We start from the raw sequence: 15,687 nt of genomic DNA, 5'->3' as shown, positions 1-15,687 counted from the left end.
ACAAAAAGAGAGGGGAAATTGATTTATATTCCACTCACTCGCTGGCGATGTTTGCGATGTGTTCGTGCTGAGCGCTTCCCTCGTTTCTCAGACTCCGCCCACTTTGTGTATTGTTTAGCTTGACTCACTCGTCGTGCGATGTTTGTGTGTGAGTGGAAGTAGCAATACAGAGGGGCGATGTTTTGAGTGAAAAAGAGAGGCAAGCGCGATGATTTGAGTGACAAAGAGAGGCAAACGCAATGATGTGAGGGGAACAAATCTGAGGCGATGTTTCACGGCGGCACTGATTTTTCATAGCATTCTATGAGTTTTCTACTGTTCTTGGAGAGGGGAAACTGTTCCCAGGTCCTTGTTGACTAATATTCTAAGGTGAGATGAGGATGTTATCTTGGCTAAATAAATTTCAAGAATATTTAACTGTTAGAATATATTTTTTTTAGGGATTTTTCAGTGTATTCTTGAGCTTGTTTTTATTTTTAAATATATAAAAAAATATTTTTTAGAATAATACTTATTCTGTTTTTATGACAACAATTAGAGACTTTTTCATTTTTTGGTAGACTTAAGATCTATTTAACTATGTGAAAAGTCTCTTCAGGGAATTTTTGGAGGGAATTTTCCAGATTTTCAATATTATTTCCTTTTGCTTTAAAGTTCTATGATTTTTGGAAAAGATTATTTTCTAAAATTAAACGAAAATGTTTCTGTTTCGCAAACCCTAAAATTTTTATAAAAAAAATCCCAAATTACTTGTATTATTTTTATTTTCTAAGTTTTTCTACTTTATCTTCAAACTCTTCTCACTCTGGTCGCAACTGTTCCCATATCCCTTTACCCTTATTAGAAAACATCGCCTAGGGGATGAAATCTTGGCTAGACAAGCAGAGATTTTCTGGTTTTGTGTCCTGGCTAAATTGAAAACAATTAATTATAGAATTTAATTGATTTTATTTTAATTCTTAAACAAAGAAATAAATCACACTCAAAGTTACAATTTCAATTCAATAAAAATGCCAAAATCAAAGACTCCTATAAGATTTAAAATCGCATAGTTTAATCTAAAAACTGCTGTGTAATTGCTGTGCTAAATTAACATAATTGATGTGTGCCCCCCGAGAGAGCTTCTGCTGCGCTGGGAATCCCCCCAAGTCGCTGTTCTGTTCTCCCTTTATCCTCTCTGTTTTTTAATGGCCAACAAAAGCCCAGCAGGTGGCTTATTCAAAGTCGAAGACGAGCCAGCAGGAGCAGTCGCATTCGCATTGATTCTTATTTGCTTGTTTACTCTGCCGTCTCTCGTCTCTGCCAAATCCAATAAGCATTGAACAAATTTCGCAATATCGCAATATGCGAATCTGCAGCATCACTCTTGGTTAATTGATTTTTATTTGACGCGCGCGCCGTCGTTCGCTTTCCCCCCAGGAAATTGCCATCAAATGGAAATTAATTTCTGGAACGCGGCCATTCAACCCTTGGGCAAGGACTTTTGTGGTGTCCTGATTTTTGCCAGCGACCTCTGTTGGTTATGGTGATCAGGATGATGCAGGAGTAGCGGGAGGGAAGATTTGTGCTCTCCTGGCGGCAGGCAAGGGAGTTAATCCTATTTGAAGGACATTAGAAATTGGTAGAGAACTTGGCTAGAGGCAGGAGCGCACAGTGGTGTAAGATTTATTTTTTTGAAAAAGAAAAGGATATGTCCAAAATAAAACAATTCCTTAATTTATTTGATTTTTAATAAATTTTTAAAATTTATTTTTTTTTTTTAAATAAAAATTAAGGAATAAATAATTTTTAGGTCCTTAAAATATAATTTACAGAACTTTTTAGTAAGCCAAATTAATTTCTAATGTAAATACAATATTTTATTTATTTAATCAATTTATTTACATTTTTATAATTGCAATACAATTTATTTTTTTGTATTGAACGGTTGTTAAGTATAATATATTTCATTTTATATGTATAAAACACAAACTTAAAAGCCCATGAATATTCCAATTCATACTCATAACTTAACGCCTCACTGGAATTTATTCAAAATTTTGTAAGCCACACATGTACTCCCTTTTATGATCCGAAATACATTCAAAACCTACCTTTACCTTTACCGTTAGGCAAAGTCGTTATGAAAATCCGCAAAAAGTAAATGAACCGTTATCAATTGTGTAACGGTTTGCTCATCCTTGCACACAACATTTTTCGCAATTAAAACGTGCCCAATGCAAATACCAGGATATAGATAAAAAGCCAGCGATATGCGTATGAAAAAAAAAGGGTTGCAGGATACTGGCGTTGAGTGCGTATCTCTAAGATGCATCCGTCAGGTCGTTGAACTTGGAGGGTCCGTAGGATATCCGAAACCGTAAGGGTTTTTTTTTAGATATCTGTCTCAAGGAAAGTGTCCAATTTGATACGATCCTTATGTTTTCTTTTGTATAAAGAGATCGGCTGAGGGTTAAAGAAAATGTTATAAAGAGGGTGCCAGGGGGGTGAAATAATATATATTCAGCCCTCGAAACTGAAAGCGTATATTAGTATTGAAATTTAGATAAGGATAGCTTAAAATAAAAAACTTAAATGGATGAAAATGTTTTTATAATAAACTAAAATTAAATAAATAAAGTTTAAGTTTAAGATTCAAGTATTTCAGGAATTTTTAAATATAAATTTCTATTTATTTATTTTATTTTATGCTTTTATTTTCTTAATTTTATATATATATATATATTTATTTTTTATTATTTTCTGTATGTTTTATATATACAAATATTTATAAATGGTCTCTTTAATAATATTTNTCTTTAATAATATATTTACATCACTTTTTCTTATTTAAACACCAATTTTTCAATTTNTATAAATAATTAATTATTATATTATTATATATTAAATGTTTTCAAAATAATTAAATAAATACAGTTTATGTTTTAAGTATTAAAGTAATTTTAAATATTTTTAAATACATAGTCTGATTTATAAAAATAATTTCAAATTTTCTTTTAAATAATTTTCTTCTTAAATAATATTTTCACTTTACTTTTTTCTAGTTAAACACTAATTTCTCCTCTATAATAAACACTTTATGTTGGTCGACAGCCCTCCAAGAGCACGGTATTAAGTTCCTACGACTATTTGAGGAACGTAGGAACTCTATACCTCGCTGATGGCAAAAAGGCTTCGTTTGTTTTTGGCTTTTCAGTCTTCACTTGCTTCACTTTTACACTGTACTTCATGTGTCTACTTAGGTGGCTATTTTCGGCAATGTTTGACTTGTCGCCAGACATATAAGCTGCAATTAGAGTCATAAACGGATTATATATGTATATGCTTGCCAAGATATTGGCTTGGGCTCAATCATGAAATTGGCTGCCAATACTTTTGGTAAATATCATAGTCCCAAAGGCACAGACTCCCGGATTTTCCCATCCATGGCTTCCCTTTTCGGCAGCGTCTTAAAATTTTATGTTTGCACATTAGCTGGCGCCGTTGCCTGCAAAAAATAAGAAAATATAAAAAAAGAAAGGCAGAAAAAGGGAATGTAAGTAAAGTTGTAGATACTTTGGCTAATGCATTAGCCACAAAAAGTGAGTGTGTGTACTTGTGTATTCCCAAGATACAGATACCGCATATATAGTATGTCTGAGCGCCGAGCCGCCATGATTATCAAGTTGAGTGTTGGCATTTATTTGATTTGCACTCGAGTCGATGGGAATCTGAAATTAAGACAATTTCAATGGCTGAATTAACCTTGAATTGCGAGTGCAGTGAATATCCAGAGAATTACCAATCGTTAGTATTTATTTTTACACAGAAAAAAAGATGGGAAAACGGGGAAAATTAAGATAAAAAATTAGAAAATAAAATAAATATATATTTAAAATAGAAACAAAAGTAACAGTAAACAAAAATAACAAATAAATATAAAATATAAAAAATACAGATACAAAATTTGAAAATAAATATAAAACACAAAGAAAAAATATTAATTATTATACAACAAATTTTGGTAAAGTCTTTAAAAAATGTTAAAAAAATTTTAAACTTCAGCTTAAATATTTTTCTGATATTTTTTTAACACTTCACAAATATATCCTTGCTATAAAAATGACTGAATTTGTAGCAATAAATCTTAAAAATAGGTTTTAATATTTTTTGAAGCCAAATAAATATACAAATTAATTTTTTTAGGTAATTTACTTTCATTTTTTTCTTATTAATTATTATATTTATTTTTTCTAAGTGCCCTGGTACTTGTTCCTATATAAAGTCACACCCCACACGCTAATTACCGGACTGCAAAAAAAAAACCTTAAGAAACTAATCAACTTGATTGATTTATCTGACAGAACTGCACAAGTTGACATTTCGAGAAGGCGACTCTTTAACGCCCACAAACAACAGCAACTACAAAAGCACTTGACTGCACACAAATTATCATTTGAATTATATGCAAAATAAATGCATTCGATTGCACCAGGCAGCAGCAGCACCACCACAAGTATCCATTGGATACATTCGCTTCGCCATGATTTGCATTTAGTTTGCTGCCATTTCAGATTTGACTGCCGCCGCCCCTTCTGCCATTTGTATGCCAGCGACGTAAATCAATTTGGTTTTGGCTTTGGTCTTGGCTTTAGCTTTATACTTCCACCGATGTGTGTCTAAGGTAGCCAAGGCAAATGTTTAACCACCCGCTGAGCCAACACACAGCAGATATTCTCAATAAACGTGTGTGTGTGTGTGTGTGTGCTCCCTGGGATGTCACGAGCCTGGCAGGCGAAGGCTTCACTGTAGCAAAAAATTTGACACCTAAGAAACGGTAGCAGAAAATGTGATTTAAAAGGTTTTTGAAAATATATAAAAATAGGAAATTGACTTTGCTTAATTTTATCAAATATTTAGGAAAATTAAAAGATATTTTAAATCTCTAATTTAATATTTAAAACTTCCTAAAGATTATCTATCTTTTCTTTTTAATTTTCTTAAGACTTTTCCCAGTGCCTTTTCTCCCAAAAGATCCTCTCCGCGATCAACCAGCTGCTACTGTTCCTTGTGCTCCATAATGGCGCCATAACTTTCGAACCCTGGACGGGTACATAAACTGCCAAAGTCTGGGCTGATTAGCATCGTTGCTGCTGTCTTTGATTGACAGTTTGCATACAGAGGAAGCCAACAAAACTCGCACATAAATCGAACCTCAAGCACTTGCTAAACTTTCGGTTGCATCCAGCAGGACTGACGAACTGCCGCTGAGTTTGAGGTTTATATGAGAGACTCAAATTGACAGTTTTATCGCCGGGCTTGAAGTGTTGACGTTTGGCTTTGCTTAATGATCTCAGTGATCTTGATTAGCCGGCTGCTTTATGAGCTGTTTAAATATATAGTGAGAGCTTAAGACGATAAGTTCAAACTTAATGAGCCTGGGAAAGAATATGGGAGTTGGGATGTAGAAATCGTGATTTAAGAGGTGTAGTAATTGTTTATGTGACACTGTGAGATCATTAAATAGGCAGTTGGTCACTTTGCAAGACAGGAATTTGGTCACATTTGATCAATTAGAGATGGTCACATTGGTAAAGGGAAGTTTGGTCACATTAAGAAAAGGATTTTATGTGATTATTTTCAAAGAAAAGAAGAAAAATAATGAAATTCCTAAAAAATCCATCATGATCTAAATTTTCTAAAAATATTTCTGTATCTGAAAATGTATCTAAATCTTTTTTTTCTTCAAAGTGAATTCCTCTGCGGTAGCTGGTTCTGCCCACTACTGAATTTGACTGACTGACCTAACATGCTTGAAAGCCATTTCAACAATCACTTTGATTGATGCCAACGGGCACAGACAACCTCCTTCTCCTCCTCCTCTTCTCCAGGCCAGGCAATTTCTCACTTAGCAAAGAATTAATTAAACCACCAAAAAACCATATCTGTTGGGGAAAAATCTCAGCAAAATAACTGAGCGCACCAAAACCGAAAATTAATTAAAGCAACTAAATTAAAATGTATCAAGCTGGATACACGCCCAGACAGCGGCAAATATGCCACGCCCCCATTTGCAGGAGGGCAGGAGGCTCAAAGACGTGCAATGAAATTTTGATGAAACTTGAGGGGATTGGGATAAGCTCATAAAAAAGATAATAAAATGTAGAAGTTTGTAAGAAATTTTAGGGAAAAGAATATGATTAAATTAAATACTTTTAACCTTTTAAATTATTTAATTTAATATTACTTAAATACTAAAAATGAAAAGAAAAATATTAACTTTAAAAGAAGTTTTAAGCTTCCAAAAAGAGCAGATAAATCTTTCTTCTTAATTTATTTTCTTGCTTTGAAAAATATTTTGTATTAGGAAATTATGATTAATTTTTCTTAGTTGCCATTCTATTTCTTAATTAATTTTTTATTTAACATCCCATTGTTATTTGTTCCTGTTTTTTTTAAACACCTTTTGTTTATTTTTTTTATACAGTCTCCCCATACTGTATTTTTAATTGTTATTGGGTCGGATGTTGGGGTCTGGCGAGACCCGTTTTGTCGCTCATTTGTCCAGTTTCCTTAAACAATTTTTTGCAGCCGTGCCATTTTTACTGAGGAAGCTCTGCCCACATGGTGGCTGAAACTGGAACTGGAACTGGCACTGGCACTGGAGAACTGGACGGAATGATGGATGTGCCCCACTCGGGTGCCGCTGCAGATAAGCTTAGAGAGAGAGAGAGAGAGAGAGAGAGGGGTTCGAAAATAAGAAAAAAACTTAATTAATTCATATGCATTGAACTTTAATCAAGTGGCCGGGCTGTGCAAAAGTGAAGGCCTGACCATGGCGACGAGTTCGGCGCCAGGCCAGTCCAGCAGCTTCAGATACAGATATAGATACAGGCACAGGTACGGTGGTGCGGCGCTCACCTGCTGCGCGTTTTAGATACTTGTGCTATTAGTGTAAACGTGCAGTTTTATGTTATGGCAAATTGCCGTTGACAGGGCCGGCGCACATAGAATGCCAGAGCCATAACTCTTGGTACAATCCAATCTGCAATCTCCAAGATACATTCTATAATTTTTTTTTTTTTGGGGTATTTTTTTCGCTCAGTCTCTTGTGCAATCTGCATGTGTGCACGTAAAAAAATTTCTATATTCTATAAATTAAATGTATTCTTTAACCTTAAGCTACGATTTTCATTTTCCTTTGTGTATCTCATAGATTGCTTAAGCCACACACCTGCATCCCATCCATCCCCTGTGTGTGAGCGCTCGCACATCTCTCAAAATCGTAGACATTTTCATTACGTGGTCATTATGGCTCTTCCGCTATTACTATTATGCTGCATTTTTATTGCTTTATAAGCGCATTTTAATTTTTGCCTTTCGCCCAGGCTTAGAGTGCTCGTGCTCTCCTGAAGTCGATCTCTTTCGGCGCATCTGCGGCCGCTAAAGCGAGCCAAATGCTCGTAAAAAATGCATAGCACATACGGACCGATGATGACCAACTGTCGGCAAATGGACAGAGCGGCAGAAACAACTAAAAAATACAAAAAATATATATACAGCAACACCAACAATAACGGCTACGTATCATGTGCCATGTCCGTTGTCAACGCCGTCGACGTCGATGTGTCTTGTGTTTGTCTGTCTGTCTGTCTGTCTGTCTGCGTCTTGGCCACGTCAAGTGTCTTTTGTGAAAGGCAACCAAATTACGAGCACACACTGGTGCACAGAGAGAAAAAAGGGAGGTTCGAGGGATTGAAAATCTATTATTGGAAATTTATTATTATTTTTGGGTGATTTTTAGTAAAGCTTTTAGTAGAGGTGGATACCGAGAGGAAAAATCCTTAATATCGAAATATATATATATATATATGTATAATATCGAAAAATATCCTAATATATCGAAAAAGGATATCGGGTATATTTTTAAAAATATCGTTAATTTATAGAAATTTTAGGTATAAAAAAATATTGGGCACACATCATATCTTATTTAAAATATCTTTTGGCTTAATATATACAAATTTGAAATATCGAAAAATATCGATTTTAACGATAAATATATTTGAAAAATTATATTTATTTTATTTAGAAGCCTTTAATCGAAAAATACCTATTTTTTTAAATTTTTTGCGGAATTTTAAATTAAAACTGGTCAGATATATCAAAAAGAATATCAGTTTATCGCACTTATCGACTCATATATCAGTCTTGGCATCACATATCTTGAATATATCGATATTTTGATCGATAACTTGTAATTGAAATTTTTATCATAAAAGAAAACATGAAAATGTAACTCCCAACTGTCTTTTTTAATTCCAAAAATATTTTTAAATATTTCGAAATATTATCCACTCATAATTTCCCCCTGTGTGGATGCTCAGTGAGTGCCACGTCGGCAGTTTGTTGTTGGAAACGAAAGGCTGGCCTGACTCTTTGTTGCAATTATTAGCAAGTCTGACAATTTAGTGCGGCTCGCCTTTGACGCTGATTGATTGCGTCTGTAAGTAATCTGTACATTTATTGAGTTATCTGCCTGGCATTTTTAATTTGTCCACCGCCTTGTGGTCACTCCCTCCTCCCGCCAACCCACCTCCTCCCCTGATGATGACCAATTAAAAGCAAACGGTTTCTGCACCGCAATTAAACGGCCACCACCAAAAACCGGGTAACTTTTGCAGATGCAAAACTTGCCGGCGACTTGAAATCGCTTCCTCATGGGCAGCGTAGAGCGCCCATTAAAATTCCCAGTGCCCGGTGCCTGGACAAACATAAATATTCGCACTGATTTCGACCATTCCAACCTGTTTTTTGTTGTTGCTGTTTGTTGTTTTTACGTAGCTCTTTTACGGCGCGAAACATGTTGTGGCAGCACTTGGACACCGAACATGGCCACGCAGCATGCAGCTTATCAATCGCGCCACTGAAACTGCATTCAGGTCCTACAAGTTTGCTATTAATTTGTGTGGTAGCTCTTCTCTCTCCTAGACTCCATAAAACCCTCATAGAAAAACCCCATAGAAAACCCCTCTTGCCAATGATGATCGCCGCCCCCTCTCAGCGACCAGGCTCGTCGCCCATCTGCTTTGCATTTCAGCAGCTGCCTTGTTGAGCTGTCAGCCAGGCTGGAAGTCGGTACAGAGGGAGAAATTTGGGGGTGGGAATGGGGGGTATAATAGTACTAGAAATTTGGGAAGAAGAAGGTTTATCGATGGGATAATTTAGTAATTGGGGAGATACCAAATTTCCATTATATGGGATAGGTATTATTTTAATTGGAACTTTTGAAATTTCTAACTAAAATATTTTATATAATTTATGTAAATACGTGCTGCGAATTTTATAAATTTGTTTTTAAACAGTTTTTAATGTATTTTAAGTCTTAAGTATTTTTCTTAAATTTTTTAAATGCTTTCTGTATACCTCAGCTTAAAAGTAGACTACACTTTTTGCGATCTCCAAGCTGGGTATTTAATGATAAACATTTTCTGCTAATATTTGCCACCTAAAATTATCAGAAAAATTTTTCATTAAATTTGATGTATAAAGAATTTTTTCTGTATTTTTTATTTCTATAAAAATCCTACTAAATTATAATTTTCAGTGCATTTAGACCGACTGGCTGCCTGGCTGGGCGCGTGGTTATTAATGAAGTCAATCAGCAATTTTGACAGAAATTTATCTATAAGCGTCGGCATTCTGCCAGGCAACATGTTGCACGGTCTCTCCTCACTCACTTTGCTAATTTTGTGCGGCACTCAGACATGTTTTCTTGCCTCCCCCCGCTACATCCCCCTCAGCAGCACTAACTGTAGTTGCTTATCTTATTTATTTAATTTTTGTTTAATGTTAATTTGGAACCAGTTTAATTACCAGCCTGGTCAGGTTGTGGCCGCCGCCTGGCGATTTCAATTAAAGCCAAGAGAGCGTGACGTGTCTAGGAATATAAATATTTTATGCTGTTTTATGTTTAATGTATCCTTGTTTTTTTTTAATGCAATTAAAAAATAAAGTAAAGTTAACTCTGGCTGAAGAAGGGAATTCATAGCTACCGCCTTGCTGCTGGTTGTATCTCAAGATTTGTATCTGGCGGCTAACTCTTCCTACTAACGGTTCATTTAACTGCCGCCATTTGTCTGCTCGCGCCGACTAATGAGCTAAATCAATTTACAGTTCAATTTTTTTCTTGTTTGCTGCAAATTAATTTTTATATCGCGGCAAAAGGAAGTTGTGGCCAAATCGAGTTTGAATAATTAATGGCGAGTCGCTTACAAAGTAGCCCCGGCATTATCTGGCGTTAATTGATGGCAAAATGAATTCAAACGGAGTTTTTTTTGCAGATAAATAATAGAGAGAGATAGAGAAGTATAGATGGTTTAATAAAGTAATTAAGTTATTTTTGATTTCTATCGGTTGTTTATCTGTGGCAAGGGGTTTCTAGGCAGCTTTGAGATGGATTATCCCAGGAAAAAGTTAATATTTTAGGGAGAAATATGTTCTAGAACATATTTTATTCTCTTTTTAAGGTATATCAGATATTATATCTTTAGTTTTTAGGTTTAACTTTACTAGACAAATATTTTTAAAAATTTCGTTCCTAATATATATATATATTTCTTCATTTTCTTTATATTTTCTATATTTTAAAAAGTAAAAAGTTTATATTTTAGGGAGAAATATTTTCTAAAACATATTTCATTGTTCCTTTAGCTATATCAGATTTTATATCTTCAGTTTTTAGGATTAACTTTACTAGATAAATATTAAAAAAAAATTCTTTCTTTGATAAAATATATATATTTTTCTTCATTTTTTATTTTTTCTATATTTTTAAAAACCAAAATTAACGAACTTTTACCGGTTACCGATAAATTATTCTAAGAAGCTGTTAATTTAAAAGAGAGAAATGCTTTCTAAAACATATTTTTAGCTCTATAATTTGTATTCAATTATTTTTTAAGTTTAATTAAGCCAGAAAAATATTTAAATAAATTCTTTCTTTGTTTATAAATATTTCTCTTCATTTTCATAATTTTTCTATATTTTCTTTATATTTTTAAACCCCAAGTTTAACGAACTATCGCCGGTTCAATGACCTTCCTCTTCAAACTCCCCACTTTGACCTTGCTCATTTCTTTTTTTCCTGCCACTAATTTCCCTGCACTTGGTTTTCTTTATTGTACGAGCAAAGTTTCCTGCCTTTCTTTTCATTTTAATTTCACTTTTCAAGGCGAATTTTTTTTGCTTTGCTTTTTCTTTTCCGTATTTTTTTCATTTCGCGCCAGACGAAGGAGCCGGGAAAACTTTTTAATGTCGCGCCGCTGCTGCAGCTAATTTAGCCCGAGGGGAGGCCAGGAAAGTGGGAGGAAAAGGTGGGTGGAAGAAAACTGGAGCCTCCTTGTGGGCAGAGAGGAAAAACTTGGCGCACAGACTTTGGGTGGCAGTGTCTTTGGCGTTCATTTTTGCGCTCCTTGAGGTTTTTTGCTCCTCTCATTTTCCCGGCTCTCAATTTTCCTTTTGCAATGAAATTAAAAACAGCAAGGAGTCGTCCTTGCACACCCATACACACACACACAGAGTAGAGAAAGAGATGGCAGAGGAAAAGTTTGCTAAATGAAAATGAGTAAAGTTCTCGCACCCACAATTTTGCTCTCTTGTTGATTATGCACTTCGCCCGGCATCGTCATCATCGTCGTCTGCGTTTTGCTTATTAACCCAGTTGTGCCTGTGCCATCTCCCAGATTCTTACCGGCGGGGGAGGGTGAGGGTGAGGGGGTAGGAGATTCTCCATATTTAACCCACAGCTCCTGGCTGTCTTCTTTGCTTTCTCTCTCTCTCTGCCGTCTCGGTTTGGGTGCGGGCGAGGACGATGACGCTTTTCTTTTGATTTTTTTTTTTTTTGCTCTGTGTCCTTGTTTTAATTTTAATTTTTGTTTGGTTCGCTTTTCTTTTCTTCGAGTCCTGGCCTTTTTGGTGACGTCGTCGTCGTCTGGTGTCGTCATCGTTTTGTGCCTGCCTTTGTTTCTAGGTCAAGAACGTATTCCGCCTGGCTTTTCTTGGTGTTTTTTTTTGCCTACAAGAAAAAAAAAAGAAGCAAGTTGACATTGAAATTTTAATTGGATTTAAAGAGGGAAATGGAAAAGCAGAAATTTTGAGGGAAAATTAGTTAAAGAAGAGCCTTTGTAAGAGGTTATATCAGTAAATAAAGAGTGTAAAAGTTTAAATGAAGAGGAAATTAATTAGAAATATAATTAAATTTTAGTTTTCTTGAACTAAAACCTTTAAAAATAGTTGGAAATATCTTTAAATGTTGATTTAAAAATTCCCAAAAATTCTCAGGGAAGAGAAAAAAATGCCCGCTGAACGCCTTAGGTTCTTAGGTGTACATAAAACTCCTCCTACAAAAGGGATATCTACATATATATGGTAGAGCCACCTCGAAACGCTTAGAGATGTAGATACTTTTCGCTTAGCCTTGCCACAGCTTCAGCTTCAGCTTCAGCTTGAGGCTCCCTTTGGATGCGCAACTGTCATGCAAATGACATCACGCACTATAGTCATCAATTTTGCTGCTGCTCCTGCCCAGAAAGCTGAAAGCAAATCCCCAACCAAGCCGAAAAAAGGAAAGGCAATGGAGCTGGGGATAGGAAAGCTCAGGGATGTGTCGTGTGTTTGAGTTTGAAATATTTGCAATTGCGAATCCTGTCGTATTTGTCACAGGATGTACATATCCCTCTCTCTCTTTATATATATATAATATTATGTACAAGTATATATGTATATGTATTGAGTCCTGGGTACATTATTATGATGGAATCCTATTTGTTACAAAGCGTGTAGCCGCCGTGTCGTGCCAATGACAGGACGTCAGGATGTGCGAGGAGGATGAGTACCAGGATACTCCCCAGAGTAAATTATGCTAATGTCAAAATAATGCATATTCGATGATGTGGGTGTGTTCATCTCAGAAGAAAACTTCTGCTGCCATCGATGCAGAGAGAGAAAATATAGGAAATTTATTGAAATATAACTTTTGGGAGTCTTTTCTGACAGAATTTGTATTTATAAATTTAAATTAAACTAAAGATTTGTTTAGGAAATTGTATAAATATTTTATATTTCTCTGCTATGTCTTCTTCCTTTTCAACTTATTCTCTCAGTGTACTTCTGTGTGAGTCTCCAGAAATGGAGAAAAAAAATCTTTATAAATCACATTTATGTTCAGCTTCAAGTGCCAAAACTAATGATGGAAATAAATTCACGAGAGCGCAGGACCAGAACAAGGACAATGCCGACTGCCAGAACCAGTCGCAGCCAGCAAATTCTGTACACAGAGAGGCGCTGGCAGCAAAAATCCATATAGAAGAAGGGCTGATGGGAAAACCAGGGAGGTGAGGGAAAGTGGGTGGTAAAAATGGAACCTTTTGGGGATAGCAACGCGCAATTTTTGGCTGCTTTTGACGCCGGGCCAATATGCAGTAAATCTGCCAGAATGTGCCTCTAGATTTGGCATCGCCAAGCATCAGTCCCAAGTACCTTCCCTCTCCTTCTCAGCTTTTCCACGCTTTTTCCCCCATTTTCCCTTTGAAATGGGTTACATATTTTATGCTTAATATTTTGCATTTTATTCAGGGGGAAGAGCAAAGGGACGCAGAGCGAGGGGCAATACTGTTAAATGTACTTGAGCTTGAGTTGGCGCGGACTCGTAACGTTTGCTTTGTGGAAAAATTGAAAATGTTTTTCCTTAACAGCACACAATTGTTTGTTATAGTTTTCTCCTCTTTCTTTCAATCTCTTTCTCAGAGAATCCAAGGAATGCAGCAAATTGTTTGTGGAAAAAGCCAAAAAGGAAGGAAAGCGTTGAGAGGTCTATTTTTAAGATGAGAATTTTTAGGGATTTCTGGGATTAGGATTTGTAAACTTGTGTTTTTAGAAAGGTGAATGGCACTAGAAATATTTAAATAAATTTATTTTGAAAAGTTAATTGAAGGGGAATTTTAAAAAGTATTTAAAAATATTTTTTTAAGATTTTTAAAAGGGCATTTTAAAGGAATGAAGAAGGTGATGCTTATAAATACTTAAAATATAAGGGGTTTCCAGTATAAATAAATAGAATAAGGCTATATTTTTTTTTATATATTTTAAAATTAAATTTAATTACAGAAGCAAAGATAATACTTTGTTTTCAATTAAAAGATCTAATAAAGATTTAAATTATAAATTAGATACCAATCAAGTTTTAAGCCTGACATCTCCAAACTAGATTTCCCAACTATATCTTTTCAGTTTTAGAAAATCAATAACAAGATTTCGCTTTGCAAATACTATTCCTCTATATATATATTCCGCTGATCAACCCTCAAACCCCCGCGGCAAATGTGCAACCCTAACAACTTGAGCTTCATTTGCATATTTTGCCAACTCGCCTCGCCTCAAATCCTCCCTCCTTCGCAGAAAAAAATCAAATTGCAAAATTGCAGAATGTAAAAATTGTAAAATGTCGAATGCGCTCGCAGAAAAACTAATAAAGGCAAAAAGGAATTTCCCTGCTGTCCGTAGGTGAGTGTGGAAATTTATGCAAATTTTTTTTTTTTTGTTGAGCTGCTGACTCGATGCTTGTTATTGATTTGCGAAAAAAATAAAAACTTGTTCGCCGCTAATTTGCATAATCTGTCCCGTCTGCCTCGTTAAAGGATTTATTCAGCGCGAAACCTTTCACTCTCACTCACTGCAGTGGCATTGTTGACTTTGACAGACTGTCTGTCTGTTTGTCCTGTCTCTCTGGGTGTGTATCTGTGTTTAGTCAAGCAAATATTTTGCCAAGTGAAAATATTTGAAAATTGGTTTTGTCGGCACACCTGACAAAGGCAAACATTCAACGAACTTTGGAGGTCATAAGAAAAACAAGAAATTGAAGGGGAAATGGGGGGAAATGGGGGGGAAGGCAAAGAAAACGAAATTTTAAAATCTAGAAAAGCCATAAAATGTATAAATAAACTATGTTCTCTTCTATTTATTTAATTTATATAACAAATTACATTTTAAATATATAATTAAACTGCCTTAGCTCTGTTTTATTTTCTTCTTAAACTTCCCTTTGTTGTCTTAGATTTTTCTTATATTTTTTCCAACTTATAAAACATCCCTTTGAATATCCTTTTTTGGTATAACTTCAAGTGTAGAAGCTTCTTGCTAAAGGAAACTTCATGTATGTCTGACTATAATTCAATTCCCTTCAAAAACCCGCGACAGTTGGACAGAGAAATGGATGGCAATGGAGTTACAGCGTCAAGGATAGAGACATCCTGGTAGCTAGGATGGTGTAAAACCAGGGGGGGGGGGGGAGTGGGGGTTTTACCAGGGAAAGAGCTTGTCGTCCTGTCAGTTATTTTCAACATTTTGATATGTATTTTCCACTGGTAGTTTTTTCATATATTTTTTTTTATTTTTTTATCAAGCGTTCGCTTTTTGCTAAAAAGGATTACGCTAACACAAAGCAGGAGAGCAAGACAAGGAGGCACAAAGGATGGAGTACACTGAAGGAAAAAGTAAATGAGAAATTTAGATATTTGGTTTTGATTACAAATACATAAAACTTGGATTTTTTAAATGGAACTTTTAGTTTTTTAGGCTTATACATTTTTCCCTATTTAAAAACAATTTTTTAAAGTGTAAAAGTACTGTTAAAAGGGACTGTAAAGGGAG

Source organism: Drosophila kikkawai, chromosome 3L (assembly GCF_030179895.1).
Source record: "Drosophila kikkawai strain 14028-0561.14 chromosome 3L, DkikHiC1v2, whole genome shotgun sequence".
Taxonomy (NCBI): domain Eukaryota; kingdom Metazoa; phylum Arthropoda; class Insecta; order Diptera; family Drosophilidae; genus Drosophila; species Drosophila kikkawai.
The sequence above is the reverse complement of the archived record's forward strand: the minus strand, read 5'-3'. Positions refer to the sequence as shown.